Below are 24,483 nucleotides of genomic sequence, written 5' to 3' on the forward strand. Positions count from 1 at the left end.
TTTATTTAAGTATTTCACAATTTTTAAAACCAATTTTAAAAATTGGCTTACTTGGTATTTTATTCAAATATTTTTAATGAATGTGAGATGTGAATTTTGATTTAACATAATTTACATATAAATTTTAATTTTAATTTAATTTTCATAAACCATTAATACTATTATTATTATGAACATCACAATTCATTCACGTCTATTTATTGCAAGCAAAAGTAAGAGCGAAATTAGAAATACTTTTAGAAGGCTCAAAATTCAATTGTAATATTACGATAGTAAAATGTAATTTCACCATTTTAATAGCCTGTATCTTTATAATTTTTAAAAATTAAATCATTTTTTATATTTTAAGAGGCCAAAGTGTAATTTTACATTTACTAATTTTAAATTTTAAATCTTTTGTTTTGAATTGAGGTGAGATTCACTTGTATCAATATAAAATTATTTGATTATATAATTAATAATTTATCAATTTAACCATCATATTTTATACTCTATTCATATAGATCATGAATGACAAATTTGACATAATATAAAATTTTCATTATTATTATTATTAGAGAGTAGCCATTTTCTCCAGTAAGGCCTTCTGTTATTTTTTATTTCATTATTAGTGTCCCTATTTTATACACAATTTAAAATTGATAAATTCTATTAAAACAAATTTCAGTACAACGTTATTAAATCTTTAAATGTATAGTCTGGTGATGAGAAGCCAAACGAAGTTTGTAGAGTTTTAACTTTTATACGCCGTGTGATAGGTTGAATGGAATTTTTATTGTAACTCCTTCAAATTTGTAATTTCATGCTATTTGGTCCCTGTCATCAGCTTTAATTCGGTGAATAGAAGATTCATATTTATTTGCACTTTTAGTCCACCCTTTTTAGGTTTGATTGATTAAGTGTTTGGTTATTAGATGAATTTATCAACAATATTTTTTATTGAAATATGTTATATTATAATTAACTTATACTATATATATTGAAATTTTGTATGTTTCATATTAAATTTATTAAAATATTGAAATTCTAAATTATATTTTTATAAAATGTATATAATTTGTATTTCAAATATTTTTGAATATTTATTTCTTTTTATTTTCTAATATTATATTTTGGGTAAACTGCCCGAATAGTCACTCTAAAATTACAGTGTTTCTGTTTTAGTGACTCTACTTTTTTTAGGGGGTCAATTTTAGCATTGTCATTAAGAACTGTTCTTGTTTTGGCTACTCCTCCGTTAAAAACCAAACGAAATATGGATTGTGCCGCCAAGTGTGTGTATATTTTACACATCATTAAATTAATTTTCCAAGAAAATAAAAATCCTTATTTTGCAATCCTAAGTGTTTTAGGGTTCTGCTCTTGTCAACCTTTCCCAACCAAGAAGAGTAATCGTCGAAAGGTAAAGGGTTCAAAGAGGAAATGACAACAAAAAGGAAGACCCCTATTAAGACCCGAAACCCAAATCTTACATGTGGTGGTGTAGACAAGTATTCCAGGTCTAAGATGTACCACAAGTGTGACCTTTGGCTACCAAGGCCAAACACGGTGGCATTTTCCCTCGCCATGACCCTACGCCTAAGGCCCCCGTCACCGCCAAGAAGGCTCCTAAGTTTTACCTTGCCTATGATGTCAAGAAGCCACTACTTAGTAAGCACAAGCTTAAACCCATCATGTAACGATCCGATTTTCAATGGTGATGAAAAATGCGATTTTAGAACCTTATTTCCGTAATTCGACTTAATAAGGACCAAAATTAAATATTGAGGAAGTTAGTATGAGAATTTATTGAAGTTTTGTTAAGTAATTTAACCGAGAAAATAATTAAATAAAACTTGGGGACTAAATTGTAAAAGTCCAATCACTATTGAGTTTTAATTAAGAAAATGCTTGGGGACTTAGATAACAATTATCCAAAAGATAAAAATGGTTATTAAACCATTGTTCTTTTAAATTTAGTAGACTTTGACGATGATGACCATTTAATTTATGTAATTAAGATTAAAAATATAATGCAAATTATTTAAAAAATAACCGATGCGAAACCGGATCTAGACACAAGAGAAACACCAATTAGAAATAAAGCGGGAATAAATAAAATTAGTTAAATAATAATAATAATAATAATAATAATAATAATAAAAAGGATAGATTTGCCCTATGGAACCCTTGGCTAACTTGTAACCAAAAACGCCAATGATTGAGCGGCTCCCTACGAAACCCCTAGAAGAAGAACCTCTAGAAACACCGATGAACGGGAAAGAAATTTGAATATTTGTAACTCCAAAATACCCTCGAAAGTAACAAACTCCAAACTAAATAGCAAGAGAAGAATCACTCTACTCACAAAAATTTGCCTCACACAAATTTGGAAGAAAATAAATAATCTCTTTTTTCATTCTGTCCTCAATGTGTAGAAAGCAAGCCTATTTATAGGCAAATTACAAGTGTAATTGAATCCTAATAAAACTCTTTCAAGAGTAATTGAATCCTAATAAATTTCTTTAAAATTATCTAAGAAAATAAATAAATAATAATCCAATAAAATTAACTAAATAATAATAATAAGATACATAAAAGATTAATCCACCAATTTATGGGCTTTCACTATTCCAAGATTGGTCCAGTAAATTGCATTCCCGTATTTGTCAACGTCACGAACATGAAGACTTAAATTTGTAGCAACAAAGTCTCGGACAAAAGCATTCATTTTTTATTTTAATTGTCGTGCCTTGCTTCGAGTGATTGGACCACAAGGAAAAATAACCCCTTGAGTGTCACCTCCTTGGCTCGTATCACTCTCCCCCTCTTCAAGAAGATTCGTCCTCGAATCTGAACCTACATCAAATTCAAAAGGAGAAAGATCAGAAACATTGAAAGTAGCACTAACACTATACTCACCAAGAAGATCAATGCGATAAGCATTGTCATTTATTTTCTCGAGTACTTGGAATGGTCCATCTCCTCGTGCATCAAGTTTATTCTTTCTCTTAGAAGGAAATCGTTCCTTCCTCATATGCACCCATACCCAATCTCCAGGTTCAAACAAGACTTGCTTTAGCCTTTATTAGCTCGATGTGCATTGGACTCATTCTTTTCTCAATGGCTTTACGAGCCTTCTCATGGATCTCTTTCACTAAATCAGCTTTCCTTTCACCATCTAAATTAGCAATCTCATTTAAAGGTAAAGGAAGCAAATCTAAAACAGTAAGTGGATTAAAGCCATATATAATCTCAAAAGGAGTAAAACCTGTGGAAGAATGAACATCAGGATTATAAGCAAACTCAACATAGGGTATCCATTCTTCCCAAGATTTAACATTCTTACCTATTATGGCTCTAAGCAAAGATCCCAAAACTCGATTTACCACCTCGGTTTGACCATCAGTTTGAGGGTGGCATGTAGTAGAGTAAAGTAGTTTAGTACCTAACTTACCCCATAACACCTTCCAAAAGTGACTAAGAAATTTTGCATCTCTATCGGAAACGATAATCCTTGGGATTCCATGTAATCTCACAACTTCACGGAAAAATAGATCGGCAATATGGGTTGAATCATCAGTCTTGTGGCATGGAATGAAATGAGCCATTTTAGAAAATCGATCCACAACCACAAAGATGCTATCTCGTCCACGCTTTGTCCTTGGTAGACCTATTACAAAATCCATTGAAATGTCAGTCCAAGGTGAACTAGGAACAGGAAGAGGAGTATATAGACCATGAGGCATCACAGTGGATTTAGCTTGTTTACAAGTAATGCAAGTAGAGCAAATTTTCTCAACAAGTTTTCGCATGTTAGGCCAATAAAAATGCTCATGTAAAATATCATAAGTTTTAGTGACTCCAAAATGACCCATAAGACCACCACTATGAGCCTCTCGAACCAACAATTCTGACATTGAGCACTTTGGTAAGCATAGTCTATTATTTCGAAAAAGATAGCCATCATGCTTATAAAATTTGTGAAATGCACCATGTTCACATGCGTCATAAATGCTTGCAAAATCAGAATCAGTGGCATATAAATCTTTGAGATACTCAAAACCTAATAACTTAGTATGCAAAGTACTAAGTAAAGTGTACCTCCTTGATAGAGCATCAGCCACAATATTATCTTTACCTTTCTTATACCTTATAACATAAGGAAAAGATTCAATAAATTCAACCCACCTCGCATGTCGCTTGTTCAACTTACCTTGTCCCTTTAAGTGCTTAAGTGATTCATGGTCAGTGTGAATCACAAACTCCTTTGGTAAAAGGTAATGTTGCCAAACTTCTAATGCCCTTACCAAGGCATACAACTTTTTATCATAGGTCGAATAGTTTAAATGTGCTCCACCAAGTTTCTCACTAAAGTAGGCTAGTGGTTTACTATCTTGCATGAGGACGGCACCTATACCTACACCAGAAGCATCACATTCAATCTCAAAGGTCTTTTCAAAATTAGGTAAAACAAGAATAGGAGCATTACACAATTTATCTTTAAGTTCATTAAATGCTAATTCTTGCTTATCTGTCCAATGAAAAGATACATCCTTTTTAATAAGTGCAGTCAAAGGTGAAGCAATTGTGGAAAAGTTACGAACAAACCTGCAGTAGAAACCTACTAACCCAAGGAAAGACCTTACCTCAGCAACAGTTTTAGGGATAGGTCATTCTTTAATTGCCTTTACCTTCTCCTCATCCACATGGATTCCTGTAGAACTTATCACAAAACCCAAAAAAACAAGCTTATCCATACAAAAGGTGCATTTTTCAAGATTAGCAAAGAGTCGTTCATGCCTTAACACATCCAATACTAATTTAACATGCCCAACATGATCATTCAAAATTTTGCTATAAATCAGTATGTCATCAAAATACACAACGACAAATTTTCCTAAAAAAGGTCTAAGTATGTGGTTCATTAATCTCATGAATGTGCTAGGAGCATTAGTTAAGCCAAATGGCATAACTAACCACTCATATAGGCCATACTTAGTCTTAAAAGCAATTTTCCATTCATCACCTTGTTTCATTCTTATTTGATGGTAACCACTTTTTAAGTCAATTTTAGAGAAAATGCATGCACCATTAAGCTCATCCAACATATCATCTAATCGAGGAATTGGATATCGATACTTTTACCGTAATCTTGTTGATGTAAGCGACAATCAACACACATTCTCCAAGAACCATCTTTTTTGGGGACGAGAAGTACAGGGACCGCACAAGGGCTTAGACTCTCACGAATCAACCATTTCTCTAAGAGATCTTCAACTTGCCTTTGCAACTCTTTAGTTTCTTCAGGATTACTTCGATAGACTGGTCTATTCGGAATACTTGAACTAGGCACAAAGTCGATTTGATGTTCAATCCCTCGTAAAGGAGGTAATCCCTTAGGCATTTCAGAAGGAAATACATCCTCAAAATCCTGCAAAAGATCAACAAAACAACTAGGCAAATATGTATTAGGGTTAGTCAGAACAAAGTTTTCCCTAAACCTAATTATTACAAATGTTTGTTTTGTACAAAGAGCAAATTTGATATCTCGAAACCTAGCAAACAAACTCACTTTCTCATCTCGTGACTTGTGTGTGCAATCACTCACCAATGTTGGGCCTTTAAGTTGGCTTTTAACACTAAGGGCCTCTTTACTCTCAGCCTTTTTCAATGATTTTACCTCACTTCCCTTACCCATCTCACTAGCAAGTTTGAGTTGATCATTGTAGACTTCTTGAGGAGGAAGTGGAGCCAAAGTAAACTTCTTTCCAAGGAACACAAAGGTATATTGGTTAAGGAAACCATCATGATTTACTCGTCGATCAAACTGCCATGGCCGTCCAAGTAATATGTGCCCAGCTTGCATTGGAACAACATCACACAAAACTTTATCAGAGTATCTACCAATGGAAAATGAAACTAAGCATTGTTTAGATACTTTTACCTCCCCACTATCATTTAGCCATTGCAAGCGGTATGGCCTTGGATGCTTCACACAAGGTAGGCCAAGTTTCTCAACAAGGGAAGAACTCACCACATTGGTGCAACTTCCACTATCAATGATTAATGAACTAGGTTGACCACCAATCAGACATCTCGTGTAGAAAATGTTATCTCTTTGTTCGCGCCCTTCCTCTTTAAACTGGACATTTAAAGCCCTTCGAGCAACAAGTGCTTTCTCACCATACTCCAAGTATTCTTCATATTTATCATGAGTATGCACATCATCAGCATCTTCCAAAGGAGGCATCTCATCTTCGTTATCAGACTCAAAATCAACCTCGCCATCTTCTCGAATCACCAAAGACTTTTTATTAGGGCATTCTCGAGCATAGTGACCCCTTCCTTGGCATTTGAAGCAGGTAATATCTTTTGGCTGCTTAATGGTACTAGGAGAAGTAGAAGAAGAAGATGGAGCTCGATTAGTAGAAGTAGAACCTTTAAATGAATTAGGCATACCTCTATCTTTGGAGTAAGTTTTAGGCTCATTTGGCTTGAACCGTGCATCTCTCCCATTCCACAATCTATCATCTTGTTTTTGCCAATTTCCTCTCTAAGCAGGATTAGAAACTGAACTAGCACCCCTCGGTGTCCTATGCTTTCGTAATTGCTTTTCAATGGTGAGTGTGGTTTGAAGCATCTCTTCAACATCCATGTAGTGTTGTAACTCAACTCGATTTGCAATCTCAGGCTTTAGGCCAGCAAGGAATCTAGCCATAGTCACCTCAGCCTCTTCAACAAGATTGGCTCTAATCTGAATAGTCTCCATCTCTTTGTAGTAATCATCCACAGATCTATCTCCTTGAACAAGATGTTGGAGTCTTTGATGGAGTTCTCGATAATAGTATGGTGGAACAAACCGTTTTCGTAAGATGCGCTTCATTTCAACCCAAGTAGTAACAGTTGCTCTCTATAAAGAATCCGCTTTTACATAATTGATTCCACCATGTTAGTGCATAATTAATGAACTCAATGACGACGTATGTTACCTTTTCTCATCGAGTAATTGTAACAAGCAAAGACGCTTCCATCTTTTCCTCCCAATCAAGGTAAGCATCGGATCATTCTTCCCGAGAAAGAAGGAAATTTTGGTTTGGGGTGTCATTGTTTCGTTCCACCCTTTCTCTAGGTACATACTCGGACTCAAAGTCATCATCAAAAACATGGTCCTGCCTTCGTTTAAAAGTTCGATCGCGCGAATTTGATCGGCTTATAAAGGCTTCATTCAACTTCTTGTAATTATCGGCAATGTATCTTTCTTGAGTTGTAAGTTTTGCATCAAGATATTCCCTTTGCTCTTGTATCATCTGGGTCATGCGATGTTCGACTTGAGTTTGCAACTTTTTCATCTCTTTTTGTAACAACTCGACCAAAGGTTCGTTATCTCTTTTTTGCTCATCCTCTTCATTTTACTAGTTTGGGATCTAGTGATCGGTATGGTATCGTGAAAAATTACACAAACAGAACAAGAAAAAATAATAATAACCTCACTCGTTAGCTCTCAAAAGAATAACTCTCGAATGATTCAAAACTTGTAAATATGTTTGGAGAGGGTTACTAATCAAGATCAAATAATGGAGGTGCAAACTTCAAAGAAACAATGAAGATCCTAATTGCTTTAAGAGGCCAATAAACTTGACGAAGCAATTTGTAATGGAGGCTACGGATGAAGGAATTGTGCGTGCCTTTAATATCTGCTAACACAAGAAGAAACAAAGTGTTAGAAAACGTAAGAGAAACAAAAAAAAACGTAGACACGCAGCGATCCCTAACTCTAGAGTCAAAGAAAAGCTTTAATAAGAAGAAAACTTAAGAAAACTCTACCCAATTTAAAGGAAAACAAAAATTGGAAACGTTTGGTGTCTTAAGATTTTCAAAATTGAAGCTTTAATTATACTGAGTCAAGAAAGAAGGGGAAAAAATTCAATTTTGGGAAAAATAAAATAAAAATAATAACAATAATAGGAAAAGAAGAAACCTACGTATGAAAGGTAGGCAACTTTTTTTTTTGCGCTTTTTTGCTTTTTGCTTTTTTTTTCTTTTTTTTTGCGCTTTTTACTCACTTTTTTTGCGCTTTTTTTGTTTTTTTTTAAAGAATAAGAGGAGAATAAACACAAACTTCACAAAAAAGAGAATCGAAGAAACCAATGAAAAGTGTTTTAGGTATTTTGACTCGTTTCAGATTTGATTTTAGCTTGAAAATAACAATCGAATGGCTCAAATCGATACCAACCGATGGAAACCGGATCTAGACACAAGAGAAACACCAATTAGAAATAAAATGGGAATAAATAAAATTAGTTAAATAATAATAATAATAATAATAAAATGGATAGATTTGCCCTATGGAACCCTTGGCTAACTTGTAACCAAAAACGCCAATGATTGAGCAGCTCCCTACGAAACCCCTAGAAGAAGAACCTCTAAAAACACCGATGAACGGGAAAGAAATTTGAATATTTGTAACTCTGAAATACCCTCGAAAGTAACAAACTCCAAACTAAATAGCAAGAGAAGAATCACTCTACTCACAAAAATTTGCCTCACACAAATTTGGAAGAAAATAAATAATCTCTTTTTTCATTCTGTCCTCAATGTGTAGAAAGCAAGCCTATTTATAGGCAAATTACAAGTGTAATTGAATCCTAATAAAACTCTTTCAAGAGTAATTGAATCCTAATAAATTTCTTTAAAATTATCTAAGAAAATAAATAAATAATAATCCAATAAAATTAACTAAATAATAATAATAATAAGATACATAAAAGATTAATCCACCAATTTATGGGCTTTCACTATTCCAAGATTGGTCCAGTGAATTGCATTCCCGTATTTGTCAACGTCACGAACATGAAGACTTAAATTTGTAGCAACAAAGTCTCGGACAAAAGCATTCATTTTTTATTTTAATTGTCGTGCCTTGCTTCGAGTGATTGGACCACAAGGAAAAAATAACCCATTGAGTGTCACCTCCTTGGCTCGTATCAATAACCATGATTAACTAAATTAATCAAGGCTTAATCTTAGTACAAATAGCTCAGTTAAGTGGAAAGAAAGATGAAAATCAATTTATCTTCTTCCATTATCGAGCAAAAAGAAAAGCAAAAAGAGAAAAAAAAGAAGAAGAGAAAAACCTCCATTGTTGAAAGCTTCAACCATTATTTCAACTAAAAACGATGTTGGGTTATTGAGAGAGAAGGGAAAGACGAGAGTCGTTGATGAATGATGAGAGAAATTTTGTTTGTACTTTAATGATTTACCAGTAAGGTAAGCTTATATTATCGTATAAATTGATTCGTATTGAGTGATATTAAATATGAAGAACTGGTGTAATGCCCAAATTTTGAACAATTGTTTGATAAATTCTATTGATAATTAAATTTTTGTATATGTGGCTAAGTGTTCCTTTTGTGTGTATGAGGTCAGGGGTTCAAATCTCATTTTTGGAAATTTTCTTATTTTGTTCGACTTGACCATTATCTTTGAACGTTGGATTTAAGTTTATTTCTATGTGAATTTGCGTCAAGAATGAGCCTGTTGGTTTGATGGTTAAATTTTTGTATATCTTCTGGTCCTGTGTTTAAGTATCTGTGCATGCATCAAGGAAATATTTTATCACTTAGTAATAAATTAGTTTATTTATTTAGATAATTATTTTGTTTAAAACTTAATTTTATTTTCATTCCTCTTTTCCTTTATCGTTCTTCTTCTTCCCTATTGTTTTCTTTTTCTCTTCTTCCCTTATTTCTTTATCCTTCTTGCTTTTATTGCTTCCGTAAGTTTCCTTTACCAAGTTTTGAGTGCTAATTTTTTCATTTTGAGTTCGATTTAGTCATTTAATTAGTCAATTAATTGTTATTTTAGGTTTCGAATTGTTCTGTGTTGCTTCTACATCGAAACTACATTAGGTGTGTAATGAAAACTTAATTTTTTACAAATTACAAATGTTGAAAAACATGGCTTTCTACGCTACACGGCCATGTGCTAGGCCATGTGGTAGGTCGTATGAGCCACAAGGCCGTGTGTCAGGCGTGTAACTTACTATTTTTGAGTTGGAGACACATAGGCTAGGAACACGGGTGTGCGTCCAAGCCGTGTGAGGGTTTGTGAGACACACGAGTGGGTGCTTGGCCGTGTGCCAGACCGTGTAACTAATTATTTTGAGCCACATGACCGTGTGCCAGGCCGTGTGGACCACACAGGCCAGACACCCTGGTCATGTGAATCCACATAGGTGTGTCAGCCAAAATACTAGAATTTTCCCTAGGGCTGTAAGCGTTATTCAAATTGAATGTAGGCTTTCCATAGGGTTCGTATGATCTCAATTAGATTGTATAATATACTATCCAATATTATGAGGTTGAATAATCGATTATTTGTATTTATAATTAATGTGATAACTGTTAAATGATATGTATTATTTGATTGTGAATTGTGTTTGGGTAATGGTATGTACATCCCTAATATCTGACATCTGTAATATGCATCTATATTGGGTAGGAATGATATAAAGAAGGAAGTACTGGCAATTTAATGATCTTCGAATTTAGTGGCTGAGCCATAAATCTACATTTGGTTCTAGCGATTTATCGCACACTGATCTGACAGCTAGTCTGTAATCATTCTGAAACGTGTTATACCGACAGTATGTGGTGTGTAGGGCTGGATGGATTTAGTAGCCAATATGGTGTGTTGGGATGGTCAAATATGGTGTGTAGTGGATGGGGCTGGGAAATTGCATCTGTATGTGATCTGTTCTGTAACTGTAATAAATATCCTTAGTTCTGACTTTGTATTTGAAACTGAGAAATGTCTAAATAAAGAGAAAATGAACACCTATATGTGTTATACATACGTATGATTTGATTATGTACATTGATTATACACTTAGCTATATCATTATGTTTGTTGACTAATTTTCAGGTAACCCATCGAATTAAGAGGCTCGGCGTGTTAGGAGCTTGGTCATCTCTCATTTCTGATTATCTTTGTTGTGTATATGAACTTATACTATCACATGTTCTTTCTGGTTATAGTGTTTAAGTTTGAATTACATTGATGGCTTAACTGTTTAAATGTTTTTGGATAACAAATTTCTCATAGTTAAGGTTGGATTTTTCTTAAATGTTTTGAGGTAGCTCTCCAGGTTTGGTCTTAACGTATAAGCCGAGTATGAGGTGTTACAATTGGATTGAATTGAACATAGTAGAAAATAGTATGATATTATTTGTATATGATATGTGACATAAAAATTGTATGAATTGTGTTATATAACATTGAATATATATATGTGAATTGATGATGAGATATGGTAAATTAAGTTGAAATGATATGGTATGAAACTTTGATGTATTGAGAATTGAATTAAGATGTAAATATATTGTAAACGAGAATAACATGAGCTTGATAATGCCATGTAATACGAATTGATAAAATCAATTGGGACTATGATATTGAATAAATAATGATACGTAATTGGATATTGGATACTCTACTAACTATTTAGAGTAGAGTCGAGTTTAGTTAGCATGCCATAGGATCATCAAAAAAGTGAAAGCCATCGTTACTGGGCCATTCGGGATTGTATAATTTTCAAATTCTAAAAGTCATCATTGCCGCGCAACCCAGGATGACAAAGTAAAGTAAGAATTATGAAATATTGATTTGATCAAATTGTATGAATTGTAATGGAAATGAACTTATTCTTAATAGTTGAATGTTTAACATACATGTCACGAAAAGGTTTGAAATTTAACTATGCTTTGATTTCATTCGTATTATGTTAATGTTTTCATTTTTATGACTTGAATCATGAAAGTACCACTAAGCTTTATTGCTTAGCATACAATTTGTTTATTTCATGCACAAGTATCAGTAGATTTCAAAGTCCTAAAAGGTGAAGCAACATCCAGATCATTTATTCTCGACTCAGACATGTTTGTACCATTCTTTATGTTTCAATAGATGACATGTACCTAGAATTAAACTAGTTTAAAGTTGTTATTGGTCAAGTAGGTATTTTGGATAGTGAATGCCAGATAAAATTAACTTGTGAATTGTTTTGATCATGTTTATAAGTGTTTTGAAATCTTTAAGAAATGTGTAAATGATAATCTTTTGAGTTGAATAGAATTTCACATTGGGTCCTTAGACCATTCGTGTGTATAATTTGGTAGATTGAATTCAAATGAAGTAAATTTTTAAGGAGTCTTCCCTGGAAGTCGCGACACAACCCTCTTGATGTTATGAGACCAGCTCTTGTTGTAACAACTTATTTCCAGTGGTGTCATAAAATACGGTTTTGGGACCTTGTTTCTGTAAACCAAGTCTGTAAATAGTAACTAGAGATATTTATGAAGGTATTATATTGATGAAGTGAATTTTGGATAAGCAATTTAGCTGCAATTATAGTTAATTAAGACTAGAGACTAAATTATAAAAGTTTAATCGCTATAGATTTGTAATTAGAAAAATACTTGGTGACTTAAATAGCAATTATCTAAAGGATCAAATGGCTAATAAGCCACTTATGAATAGTTTATAGTGGATGATGATATTGGATGTCATTAACTTGGCTTAAACATGATAAAATTTATTTAAGTTAGATTAATTAAGTTAACTAAAATTAATTAATGAATTAATCATAATATAAAAGCCAAAGCTTACTGGAAGATGTTACCATCATCTTCCCTAAGCTGTGAGAACTAAAGAAAATAAGAAAATAAGAAGGTTTTAGATTTCAAACATTCAGCCATCCAATTTCATGTAAGTGTTTAGCCACTTTTCTTTCATTTTTATGGAAATTGAATCATGAGAGCTTGATTTTGGTAGCCCATGTACCAATTTGTAAAACTGTCATAGTTTTTAAAAATTAACTTTGTTGAAAATTGAATGAAATTGGTGTGAAATTGTTAGAAATTAAACTTAGCTTACGAAAAGGACTAAATTGTAAAGCTTAATTGTTTGTTTCATACATTAGGAACCAAATTGACTAAAATGCAAAACTATTATGAAAATTGATAGGAATAGAAAATAGAAATGCCCCAAATGAATTTTGGTGAAATCAGATTTTAATATGAAGCCCTAAATTAAAAATTATGCTTATCTCAATTTTAGGGGATAAATGTGTGTAAATTGGTATTTGGTTTTGAATTGGCTGGAAATTGATAATGTGTTATGTTTTGTGACTATTCATAGCTAACATCGATGCGAAACCTTCAAGAGGGAAAGGAAAAGAAAGAGTTGTCTACGAGTGACACGAGACCACAATTTATACATTTATGATTTAGGGTCGCGTTAATTGGTTCCATTTTCATGTTAATTGCATCTAGAAATATTGATATGAGTACCTAGTGATAATATGAGAGATTGAATTGAGCTTGATTATAAAATGTTGAAATAGGGAACTAAAATGAATAAAATGTAAAATAGCATAAAATGTTGGAAATATGATATGTGTAATGAGATTGGGTGAAAATGTATTGAATGACATGAAGTATATGTGATATGTTAATAGATTGGATTGTGATGATGAATAGGCTTGATAAATGGTAATTGTACTAAATTGTAAATGATGTTTCATATCGGTACCCTATTAGTTGGTCGAGCTGTGTTGAATATAGTTAGTATGCCATAGGATTGGTTTATATACGGGATTATGCGTTGATGCGTTAGGATGCACTTCGTATGCACTTTGTGCGCAAGGATGTATTTCTTATATTGAATAGAGCCGTTGGGAATGAAAATACCAGTGCATTTATGTCACATGCAACAACAAGTATCGATACTCTTTGATAGGTATTGATACTATTAGCATTTAATGCAAAATTTTAGTGACTGTTAGCCCTATTTACATCGGTACCAATAGAAATTTATTGATACCTGATGAAAGGTATCGATACTTTTTTATATGTATCGATACTTTATGTGTTTGTTCAAAAATTCTTTGAAGTCAGAATGCAAAAATCGTATCAATACTAACCAAGGTATCGCTAAAATTGTCTAGGTATCAATACTTAATTAAAAGTATCAATACTCAATATGATTGCTTAAAAAATTTTGAAGTCTCGAATACAAAAATTGTATCGATATTAGTAAAGGTATCGATAAAAATATATCGATATCGATACTTTTTGTTTAGGGAGTTGTTTTCACTTGATTTAAAAGTTTTCAATTGATTTAAAACTGTTCCATTCAATTTTAAAATTTTCACTAAATTTAAAACTATTTCACATGATTTTATGATTGTTTCAGTTGAGTTAAAAATACTTGAAGTGTTTTGGACTTGTCCTAAAATATTTTTGTGTTTAAAGTATTCTCTAAAGTATTTGGAGACTTAAAAGGTTTTTACTTTGAACTTCATCGATTCTTTGTCTAAAACAATCTTTATTCAAAAATATTTTTATTTGTTATATCAAAATAATTTATCAATAAAGCTTAGTTTAACAAAAAGCATAACAAAATAGCTTAATCAATTCAACATAGTCATCCATGCATTTTACAATTCTTTACTGTCACTTTTACTACCTCATTTCATACTCATCTTGCCATTTTAATGTCAAACATAAAGTCACACAAATTACCAAAACATACATCTAAATGTATGAATATTAACACTTCATAATTAAAACATTAATCAAGTTCAAAACAAACTATCCATCCAATGTAAACTCATATATTAACATCTATGTACATGCCACATAATTAGACTATAAAATGATCAAAAGAATATCAAGTCAATGGTAGGATAGTGTGGTCTTCAAGCTGATCTGATTGACAAGTTTTGCAAATCAACAATCTATAGGAAAAATGAAAAGTAACGAGTAAACGTATCAAATGCTTAGTAAGTTCATAGGTATATGAAGCAATAAACTTACCTCGATTTACAATTAAACATATTAAACTATTTATTTCGATCATTTTTCCTACAATAGCAAATTACAACAACATGGTGAGCTTCATTATATAACCCATCATATAATGTGCCTATTTTATAACATGTTAATACATGTATATCAAAGATTTATATTCCAACCATTCATTCATACTGTATAAAACATCAATTACATTTAGTAACATTTTAATTTCTCATTCACGCTATCAGTATTACTTGATGAAACTCAGTAAATGAACTCGAATGCATTGGTACTAATAACATCTGATTCTCGTTCGAGTTGAACATATATTCGTGTTTGGTTACCCGTCTGGGCTAAAACTTTGTAATGACACGTCGAAAGCTAAAAATATACATGTTAGGTTACCTGTTTGGGCTAAACCTTTGAAACGACATTAGGTTCCTTGTCCAAGCTAAACCTGTTTTACGTGTATGTTCGAGTCTGCAAAAAATGTTGGATCTCAGTAATCATCATTAATCACCCTGTGTTCATGTGTATAAGACATTTACGAAGTTTTGTCAAGGCAATTTTGACATACAAGTTCATTTATATTTCTTTACAATTTGGCCCAAATCTCACCTTTTGTACCAAATCGTAAACAATTCAAATTTCAATTAAACATACATGCACTTAAAATTTAAAATATATGAAAATATAAATACAATACACCACATGAAATTACCTAATTAAATCAACAGACAAGTTAAATTGCAAGGACTATTCGATAATTTTGCCTTTTTCTCATATTGTCGTTGACTTTGCTCAATTCTCAATCTAAATGAGAATCAATTTAATTTATCAATTCCAAATACCTTATATCATCCTCTTATATGCATATGACTATTCAATTTCATGTTTTGAATGTTTCATAAACTTTAGTATTTTATTCAATTTAGTCCCTAAAACAAAATTACTATAACTTTCAAATTTGAGCCTCGATTTTGAAACCGATCTCAATTTCATCCTTCTACAGCTCTCTAATATCTATAATTATAGAAATTTAACATCAATTTTGAATTCTTTGCACTTTACTCCCTATGTTCAAAATTAACAACATTCACTTTACAAATTAGTTCTTTTTCATATCTAGGTTTAAAATATAACAAATTAACTCCAATTTCATTAAGCATTCAATAATGTAAACTTTATAAAACTTTAACATTTTTACAAATTGGTACACATGCTAACTAAATCAAGCTCTCGAGAAAATGACTTAAAATCACTTACCAAATGGAGGGTCGAATGCTTAAGCTCATAAAAATGGCTTCCTAGGTTTTCCTCAAGTGGTTTCAGTTGTAGAAGAAAGGAAATAAATATGATGAGTTTTAAATTTTAGCTTATAAACATACGATTAAATTAATTATCTTAATTATTTTAACTAAGGTTTAATTAATTAATTCTTAAGCTTGATTAAATAATTAGTGATAATAATGTGCAGCCACCACTGAATATCTATTTATAAATTGACCAATTGCCTAACTGTTCCTCTAATTAACTAAAAATTCATAATGATTAAAGTTTACCACTTTTACAATTTAGTCCATGTACCTTAATTAACTATTTGATTAACAAAATTAACAGACCAAAATTTAATTAAACTTTATAATAACCTTGTAAATATTAAACAATAATATTTACAGACTCAATAATTGAAAATGGGGTTCTAAAACCTAGGGGTGAGCATTTGATTGAATCAAAAAATTTCGAGTTAATCAAGTTTTCGAATCTCATTTTATCATCCTAACTTTATTTGAAGTTTTCTCGAATCGAGTCGAGTGAGATGGAATTCGAATCGAATCGAATATATTTGTTCGAGTCAAATTTTAAAAAATAATTTTGGGTCCTTGTAACCACCATCACCCATCGTAATAAAATTTGTCTACCTTAATCAAATTTTTTATTAACTTTCATCACCTCATAATTTATTTATTAATATTTTATATACTGGTTAGCTTCTTTGCTTGCTTAGTTGTTTCAATTATATTCAGATTCTTGTCACTATGTATTTTGGAATTAAAAATATATTAAATGTAAAAATATGATTTTTAATAAAAGTTATTTTAAAAATAAAATGTGAAATTGATACCAATATAAAATTTTAACACGAATATTTTATGGCATAATTAATAATTCAATTTTAATATAAATATTCAATATGACTAAACAATTCAATAATATAAATAATATAAAATGTGAAATTTAATTTAATAATATAAATAGTAGATATAAATAAAATTATTAATATTTATGTTTAGTGATTTTTTTTTGGATAATTTTGATTTTTTATTTGAGAGTAAAGGGTGAGAAGTAAAAGTTTAGGGGGAAAATAAAAAAAGTTTTGGGAATAAAAGTTTGAGGGAAAGTAAATAGGGGGAGTAAAATTTTGGTGGGAAAATATTAAAAAAAATTGGAGGGGGGAGGGTTTGGGGTAGATGGGAGGTGGGATGTGAAGGGAATAAAAGTTTTAGGGGAAACGTGGGAGGGAGTAAAAATTTTGGAGGAAAATAAAAGGTTTCGAGGGTTTTTGGGAGTAAAATTTTGAGAAAAAGTAAATGGGAGAGTAAAATTTTGGTGGGAAATGGATTTTGGGTAGATTGGGGGATTGGGAGGGAGGGGAGTAAAAGTTTTGGGGGGAAAGTGGGAAGAAGTAAAAGTTTGAGGGAAAAGTAAAAAAGTTTGGGAGTTTGGGGTAAAAATGTAAAATATTATAGTTTGATATTCGAATTATTCGAGTTATTCGAATTCGAAAACTCAACTTGATTCAAACTCGAAATTTGAAAAAAAAAATTGAGTTGATTCGAATAACTCAATTCGTTTAACTCGAAATTCAAATTTTTTCGGTTTTTTCGAGTCGAATCGAGTTTTAATGGAATTAGAATTGGATTAACTGAAAAATGGGCTGTTACTGGTAAAGTCGAAGTAATTCGTGGTACGAGAATAGCAGAGAAGGTAATTTGGTTGAAAGCTAAGAATGACAAGGATCTGTCTAACCAAAAATACAAGTGTAATTTCGGTAAAGAGTTTCTTGCTATAAATATCACAAATCGGCTCAATTTTCAAAATTTTTATTTTCCGCTGTGCAAGAAAACCGTTACAGACTGAAATTTTTTCGAACAAGAATGAATCACAGTGATTTCATGGCATGCATATATAAATAAATCCCTCCCTAGGATGCAGTGTATAGATCCTGTAATAGTAATAAAGGTTGAGTTCGAAACTTAGTTCACTGTTCGTTTTGGAGCAGATATTGTTGAAACACTATGTACAGGTTCATGCCATTAGCTCTTGTACATTATACATAGCTTTCTATCTTCACCTAAAAAATTAGTGCTTAAATATTTTTATTAAATTAAGTGGGAATTGTTAGAATATTTTAGTAAAAAAATGAAAACGTTATCATTAACTTCAAAGAATGTTTGGGAATTATTTATTAATATAAGTTTCATAAATATATATTTACTTCCAAACGTTTACTTTAAGTTAAATGTTTCATTTAATTTTATTTTATCCTACCCTATAAAAAAAGAATTCAAGCAATTAGCAAAGAAAAATAAAACCCTTAAATTATTGTTGTATTTCTGCAATACCTTAAAACAACGAGCTTAACCTTTTTAATTTTTGGAACATTGGCATCTGTTACAGCAATGGATGGCTGATTATAGTCGAAAATAGGAGAGCAAATTAGAAAATGAGAAGCGTCTTAATATATTCAAAGAGAACTTAGAATATATTAAGAGTTTTAACAATGGTGGAAATAGAAGTTTTAAGTTAGGTCTCAATGAATTTGCAGACATGACGCAAGATGAACTCATTGCAACTCACACTGGATACAAGATGCAGGACATTCCACGATTTCAAAATCAACATCATTTTGTATGAAAACTTTTCAAATGTTTTGACGAACTTCGATTGGAGGGATCAAGATGAAGTCACTCCTATTAAGAATAAGGTCAATGTAGTGAGTACACAAAAACATTTAATTGAGTTAATGTCACAAATTAATTATACACAAATTCAGTATGAAAAATATTAAAAAGACATTCTCTTTTTATTAGATCAATCACTTCAAAACTTTTCCTATTTTGTTGAAATATAAAATACTTTCAACCCATTGCTTTTAAAAAAAAGAAATGCTATCAACCCTCAATTATATTTTGGAACTAATTAATGTTAGTATATAAATAACAAAGAGTTCTTTTTCATTTACCTTTGCAAGATCTTGTTGGGCATTTCCAGCAGTGGCAGCCAGTGAAGGGATAATTAAAATAAGAACTGGTAACTTAATCTCATTATCCGAGCAATAACTATTGGATTGCAACAGAAACCAAGGTTGGTCAGTTGGCGGACAAGATGACGGCTGCTTTCGAATACATTATCAAAAACCATGGAATAACCACCGAAGAAAGGTACACATATCAAGAAATGCAAGGAACTTGCGACACCGGTAAACAGAAAAACAAAGCAGCCACCATCATCAACTATGAAACATTTCCCGCAACTGATGAAGAAGCGATGCTTCAGGCCGTCACAAATCAACCTGTGTCCGTTGCAATCGATGGAAGTGGACTAGCCTTTCAGTTTTTTCAAGGTGGTGTGTTTAATGGAGATTGTGGCAATTCTCTTACTCATGCAGTCACTATTGTTGGATATGGGACAAGTGAAGAAGGTTTAAACTATTGGCTGGTTAAGAATTTATGGGGAGAAGCTTGGGGTGAAAAGGGATATTTTAGGATTGAAAGGGGTGTGAATAAATGTTGTATCGCCATGAAAGCTTCTTAGCTGCATAGGTTGGTACTAGATTATGGTACATCTATGGAATGAAACTTTAGTTGAATCATAGAGTATAAATGTAGAAAGTTAAAGACGTATGAGTTCAAGTGTACGGATATTTTTCTATTTTTTATATAAATGATATGCAACGACAAAACACCCTTAAAATAATACAAATTTCTTTATAGAGTGAGGATATTTTTATTTTATTTTCTAACTGTGCATATACATATAATTATGGCCACTTCTTTAGCTTTTGGACTAAAATAAAAGATAGTTGTATTATTAGGGTTGTTTAAAATTTTGGAATTTGCTTTGGTTTTAGGTTCCTACTTCCTATGTATCTTCTTATTAGAAGTATTATATCCGGGTTTTAAAAAAATTCTATTAACTAATTTCGTCAAAATTTCTTAAATTATGTTACAAAATCTTTATATGCAAAAAGGATAAATAAAAAGAATTACAATCAATGTGGAGTTGCTTGCGTTCTTTGTTCTTCTTAATAAGAAATGTTTGGATAATCAATGTAGAGTACTTAGGGTGAGTTTGGATGGGCGGTGCGTTTACCTGCGGTTAGTGTAAAAACAGCGGTGGCGGTGAGATTAGATACTGTAGCGTGAGACAAAAAGTAGGCTAAGTGCACCGCACTGCACCCAATCGCCCATCCAAACCCACCCTTAATCTAAAAAAGATAGTGTGTCAATTGATTTTATAACTTTTTATATATTTTGATATCTTTCTATTAAATTTATGTTGTTCCATGATATATGAGATTGATATTATAACAATAACAAAAGGATAATTTTAAATAAGGATACTATATCGACCTAATTTTAAGTGTTGTAAAAAATACAATTTCAAAATTTCATTTTCAAAAATTGAGTCTGCAAATGTAAAAGACAAAATTTATAAGATCGGTTAAGTACACTAATTGAGAATATAGCTGATCAAAGTGATGGATTAAATTTTAAAATTTAATCGCTATAAGATTTTAATTTAGAAAATACTTGAGGACTTAAATAACAATTATCTAAAAGACCAATATTACTATTTAATCCATTTTTAAAATAATTTAGTGGGGAATGTTGTTGATTTCCACTTAGTCTGGTTTCTAATTAAAAACATATAAAAACATTAATAAAGTCAACTAAGATTAATCTAATTAATTAAACTAATTAACCTTAATATATAAAGCAAATTAGTCGATGGAAAGATGACATTGTCATCTTCTTGCCCAAGCCATGAGCTACGAAAATAAAATAACTTTTATTTGTCATTTGGCCATCAAATTGAATAAGATATTTAAGTTGTTTTCTTCAAATTTTATAGATTTATGATAATGGGAACTTGATTTAGTTAACTAATGTATCAATTTATCCAATCACTTAGTTTTTAACAAGTTGCCATTAGAGAGAAATTGATGAACTAAGCTTGAAATTTAAGATATTAATATATAGTGAGCTTAGATTGTGATAAGGACTAAATTAGAAACTAAATTAAAATTTTAAATAACTTTGTAACATTAGGGACTAAATTGAATAAATTGAAAACTATCATGAAATTATGTTATAGATAGGAAGTATAAGGTCCCTAAGGAAAGAATGTGAAATCGGATTTTGATTCAATGTTTGATATTGAAAAATACGAGTATCCCAGATATAGGGACTAAATTGAATAAAATGAAAAATATGTTTGGCTAAGTATTTGCATGTTAATTGGATGTAAAGTAATGTTGTTTCTATTATAGAATTATTGAACATAGTTAAAGATGACATTGAGTCGTTTCGAGAGAAGGTAAACACAAGAGTCGTAGACGAGTGACGAAAACTTCGGTTTGTACTTTAATATTTGAGTTCAAAACATACATACATACATGCATGCATGCATGCATGCATGCATGATTATTGCTTATTAACTATTAAGATTATTGTTGACACCATTTTTTGGATTGAAAAACGGGGTCGACTTGGGTTTTGGAAAATGAAAACGAAAATGGGAGTCGCCACCGATCCTTTTTGATGAGGTGTGATCGGATCACCTTGCAAAGCGGTTGTTTTTAATAAACGATTTAATTTTATTAAAACAACGATTTTGGTCCACGAAATTTAGAAAAATGGGTTCGGGAGTCGGTTACGCACGAGGAAGGATTAGCACCCTCGATACGCCCAAAATTGGTACCTAGTTGATTACTTAATGTCTTAGTGTCAAAAAACTGAAAACTTTAAAGAAATTTAAAATACGATCCTTAAAAAAAACTCGAATGGCATGGATTAAAATTCAAAAGGATATTTGGCAATTTGGATAAACGAGAAATCGAAACCCAGCACCTTAGGGCACGTTCCTCAAATTTCCAAACGCAAAACATTGCCTTACTTTGAAAAGTTTTTAAAAGGATATTTAGCTATTTGGTCGAACGAGGAATCGAAACCCAGTACCTTAGGGCACGTTCCTCGAATTTCCAAACGCAAAATATTGCCTTATTTTGAAAAGTTTTTAAAAGGATATTTAGCTATTTGGTCGAACGAGAAAAATCGACACCCAGCACCTTAGGGCATGTTTTCTCGAATTTCCCAAACGCAAAATATTGCCTCAATTTGAAATATTTTCCTTTTTTGAAATATGATACTAATATGCATAATAGAATAATAAATATAATAATGTGCATAAAAATAATGAGTAAAAAACGAAAAATCAATCATAGCAAATAAATAAATAAATAAACTAAAGTAAAAAGAACACATAAATAAATACATAAATGAACATAAAAACAATAAAGGAAAATAGATAAAAATTATGAAATATGAACATGTAAATAAATAAATAAATGAAGAAAATAAATAAAAGATATATATATGAATATAGATATAAATTAAAATATGTAGGTATACGTGAATTACAAAATATTTATAAAATATATATAAAATATATTTTAAAATATAAAGGATAAATAAATATATATATATATATAAAATGTGTACATATATATGTAGGTACATGAAATTATGAAATATGAAAATAATGAAATACATGTAAAAAGTAGGTGCATATGTACATATTTACAAAGGTTAAAATATATACATGTATATTATGAGAAAGGTATGCGTAAATTTTATAAAACATAAGAATATATGCACGTATAAGAAAATATATACGTATGTGAATTATAAAAAATAAAGTAAGATAAAAATAACATAAAATAAATATATATATATAATATACATATTTTAATATATATAAAACATATATGCATGAGTATGTATATACACATTCATGAGAAAAGGTATAAATATACATATAGATATAAAAAATGAGTACTCATATATATTAAATAAGTTAGAAAAATATATGTACAGTATATATGTATAAGCTATTATATAATAATAATAATAATATAATAAGTAATAATGATATAAATAATAATAATAATAATAATAATAATAATAAAAGATGATAATATATTAAAAATAATGAAGAAAATAATAAAAAAGCTAAAAAAGGGTTAAATCGAAGTAAAAGCAAGATATACGGGGCGAAATCGAAATGAAAAAAGATAAAAGGAACTAAATTGTGATGCGTGCTGAGAGAAAGGGACCAAAACTGCAAATAAACCACAGCACGAAAACGCAGCGTTGAAATGGACCAAATTGAAGCAAAAATAAAATTATGGGGGTAAATTAAAAATAAAAGAAAATAATGAAAAAGGGCCAAATTGCAACACGCCACAAAATAGGAGGGACTGCGCGCACAAATAGCCCAAAAATTAAAAACACGCGGATCCCCTGGAGCGGGTTGGGTCGGCCATCGAGTCGAGTCAAAAGCAGCGCCCGTTTGGTGCCCAAGAAGGTCGCCCAAAACGACGTCGTTTTGAAAGCTTATTTAAGTCAGTTTTTTTTTAAATTTTCATTCTTCTTCTTCTTCTCAAAAAAAACTTCAAAAACACTCTCCCCTCTCCCTCTTCTACGGCCAAGGGCCCGGCCAAGAGCCGCCGTGCCGGCCACTGGCCGTCGGTGCCGGCGCCGCCGTACATGGCGGAAGGGAGACCTTCTCTCCGAATCGTCTCCTCGGTCTCCTGAGCACCCCGGCGACAACCAAAAAGGTAAAAAGGCTTCCCTTTTTTATTTTTGTTTCGAAAATATGAAAAGAAAAAATGAGAAAAAAACGGAAAAGAAAAAGAACAACAACCTTTTCTTGTCTTTATTTCTTTTCAACTTTTGCTTTCATTTTTTTGATCAGTTTCTATCTATTACAAAAGGAAAATGAAAAAAAGGCCCCCCTTTTACAAATTCAAAGTCAGTCCCCTTAGAACCGATTCCCCCCCAAAGTTATATTTTCTTTTTGCTTTTATAGCAGATTGATACAATGTTATAGCTTCTATTATTGTTATGCTACTATTTGGTTCTGCTTTGCGTGTTTGTTTCTGTCTTTGCAGGTGAGCAGTTTGGGCGATGGCAGAAAGCAGGTAGAGAGCAGGTGGCAGAGGAGTGGCGGCAGTTGGGGTCGGTGGCTGCAGCGGCTGGAGCTAGGGTTAGGGGTTAGGGTTTGCTGTGAATTTTTTAGTTTATGGGCTGTTGTTGTTGGGCTTAGGTTTTTTTTTTTACCATTGGGCCTAATTTGGGTAGTGGGTTTAGTTTGGGTACTAGGCCCAGGGTCAAAAATTGGTCTGTACAGCTGCCCCTCTTTGCTCGTTATCATGTAACAAGAACAGAGCAAAGACTAAGAAAGACCAATTTTTGCCCGGTCTTGCCGAATCTTGACTTCTCTTGACGCTTCTCTTCAAGTAGCTTTGTTTCAGTCCACTATGTCTTGTTGCGTCGATCCACTCCACTACACTTCAGAA

At 31.7% G+C, this 24,483-nt stretch overlaps 1 pseudogene; it reads left to right on the forward strand.

The window, feature by feature from the left end:
* The first annotated feature begins 1,422 nt into the window (after positions 1-1,422).
* On the forward strand, positions 1,423-24,182 carry LOC105767131 (senescence-specific cysteine protease SAG39-like; annotated as a pseudogene).
* Positions 24,183-24,483: the final 301 nt, after the last annotated feature.

Source organism: Gossypium raimondii, chromosome 5, assembly GCF_025698545.1.
Source record: "Gossypium raimondii isolate GPD5lz chromosome 5, ASM2569854v1, whole genome shotgun sequence".
NCBI classification, from domain to species: Eukaryota; Viridiplantae; Streptophyta; class Magnoliopsida; order Malvales; family Malvaceae; genus Gossypium; species Gossypium raimondii.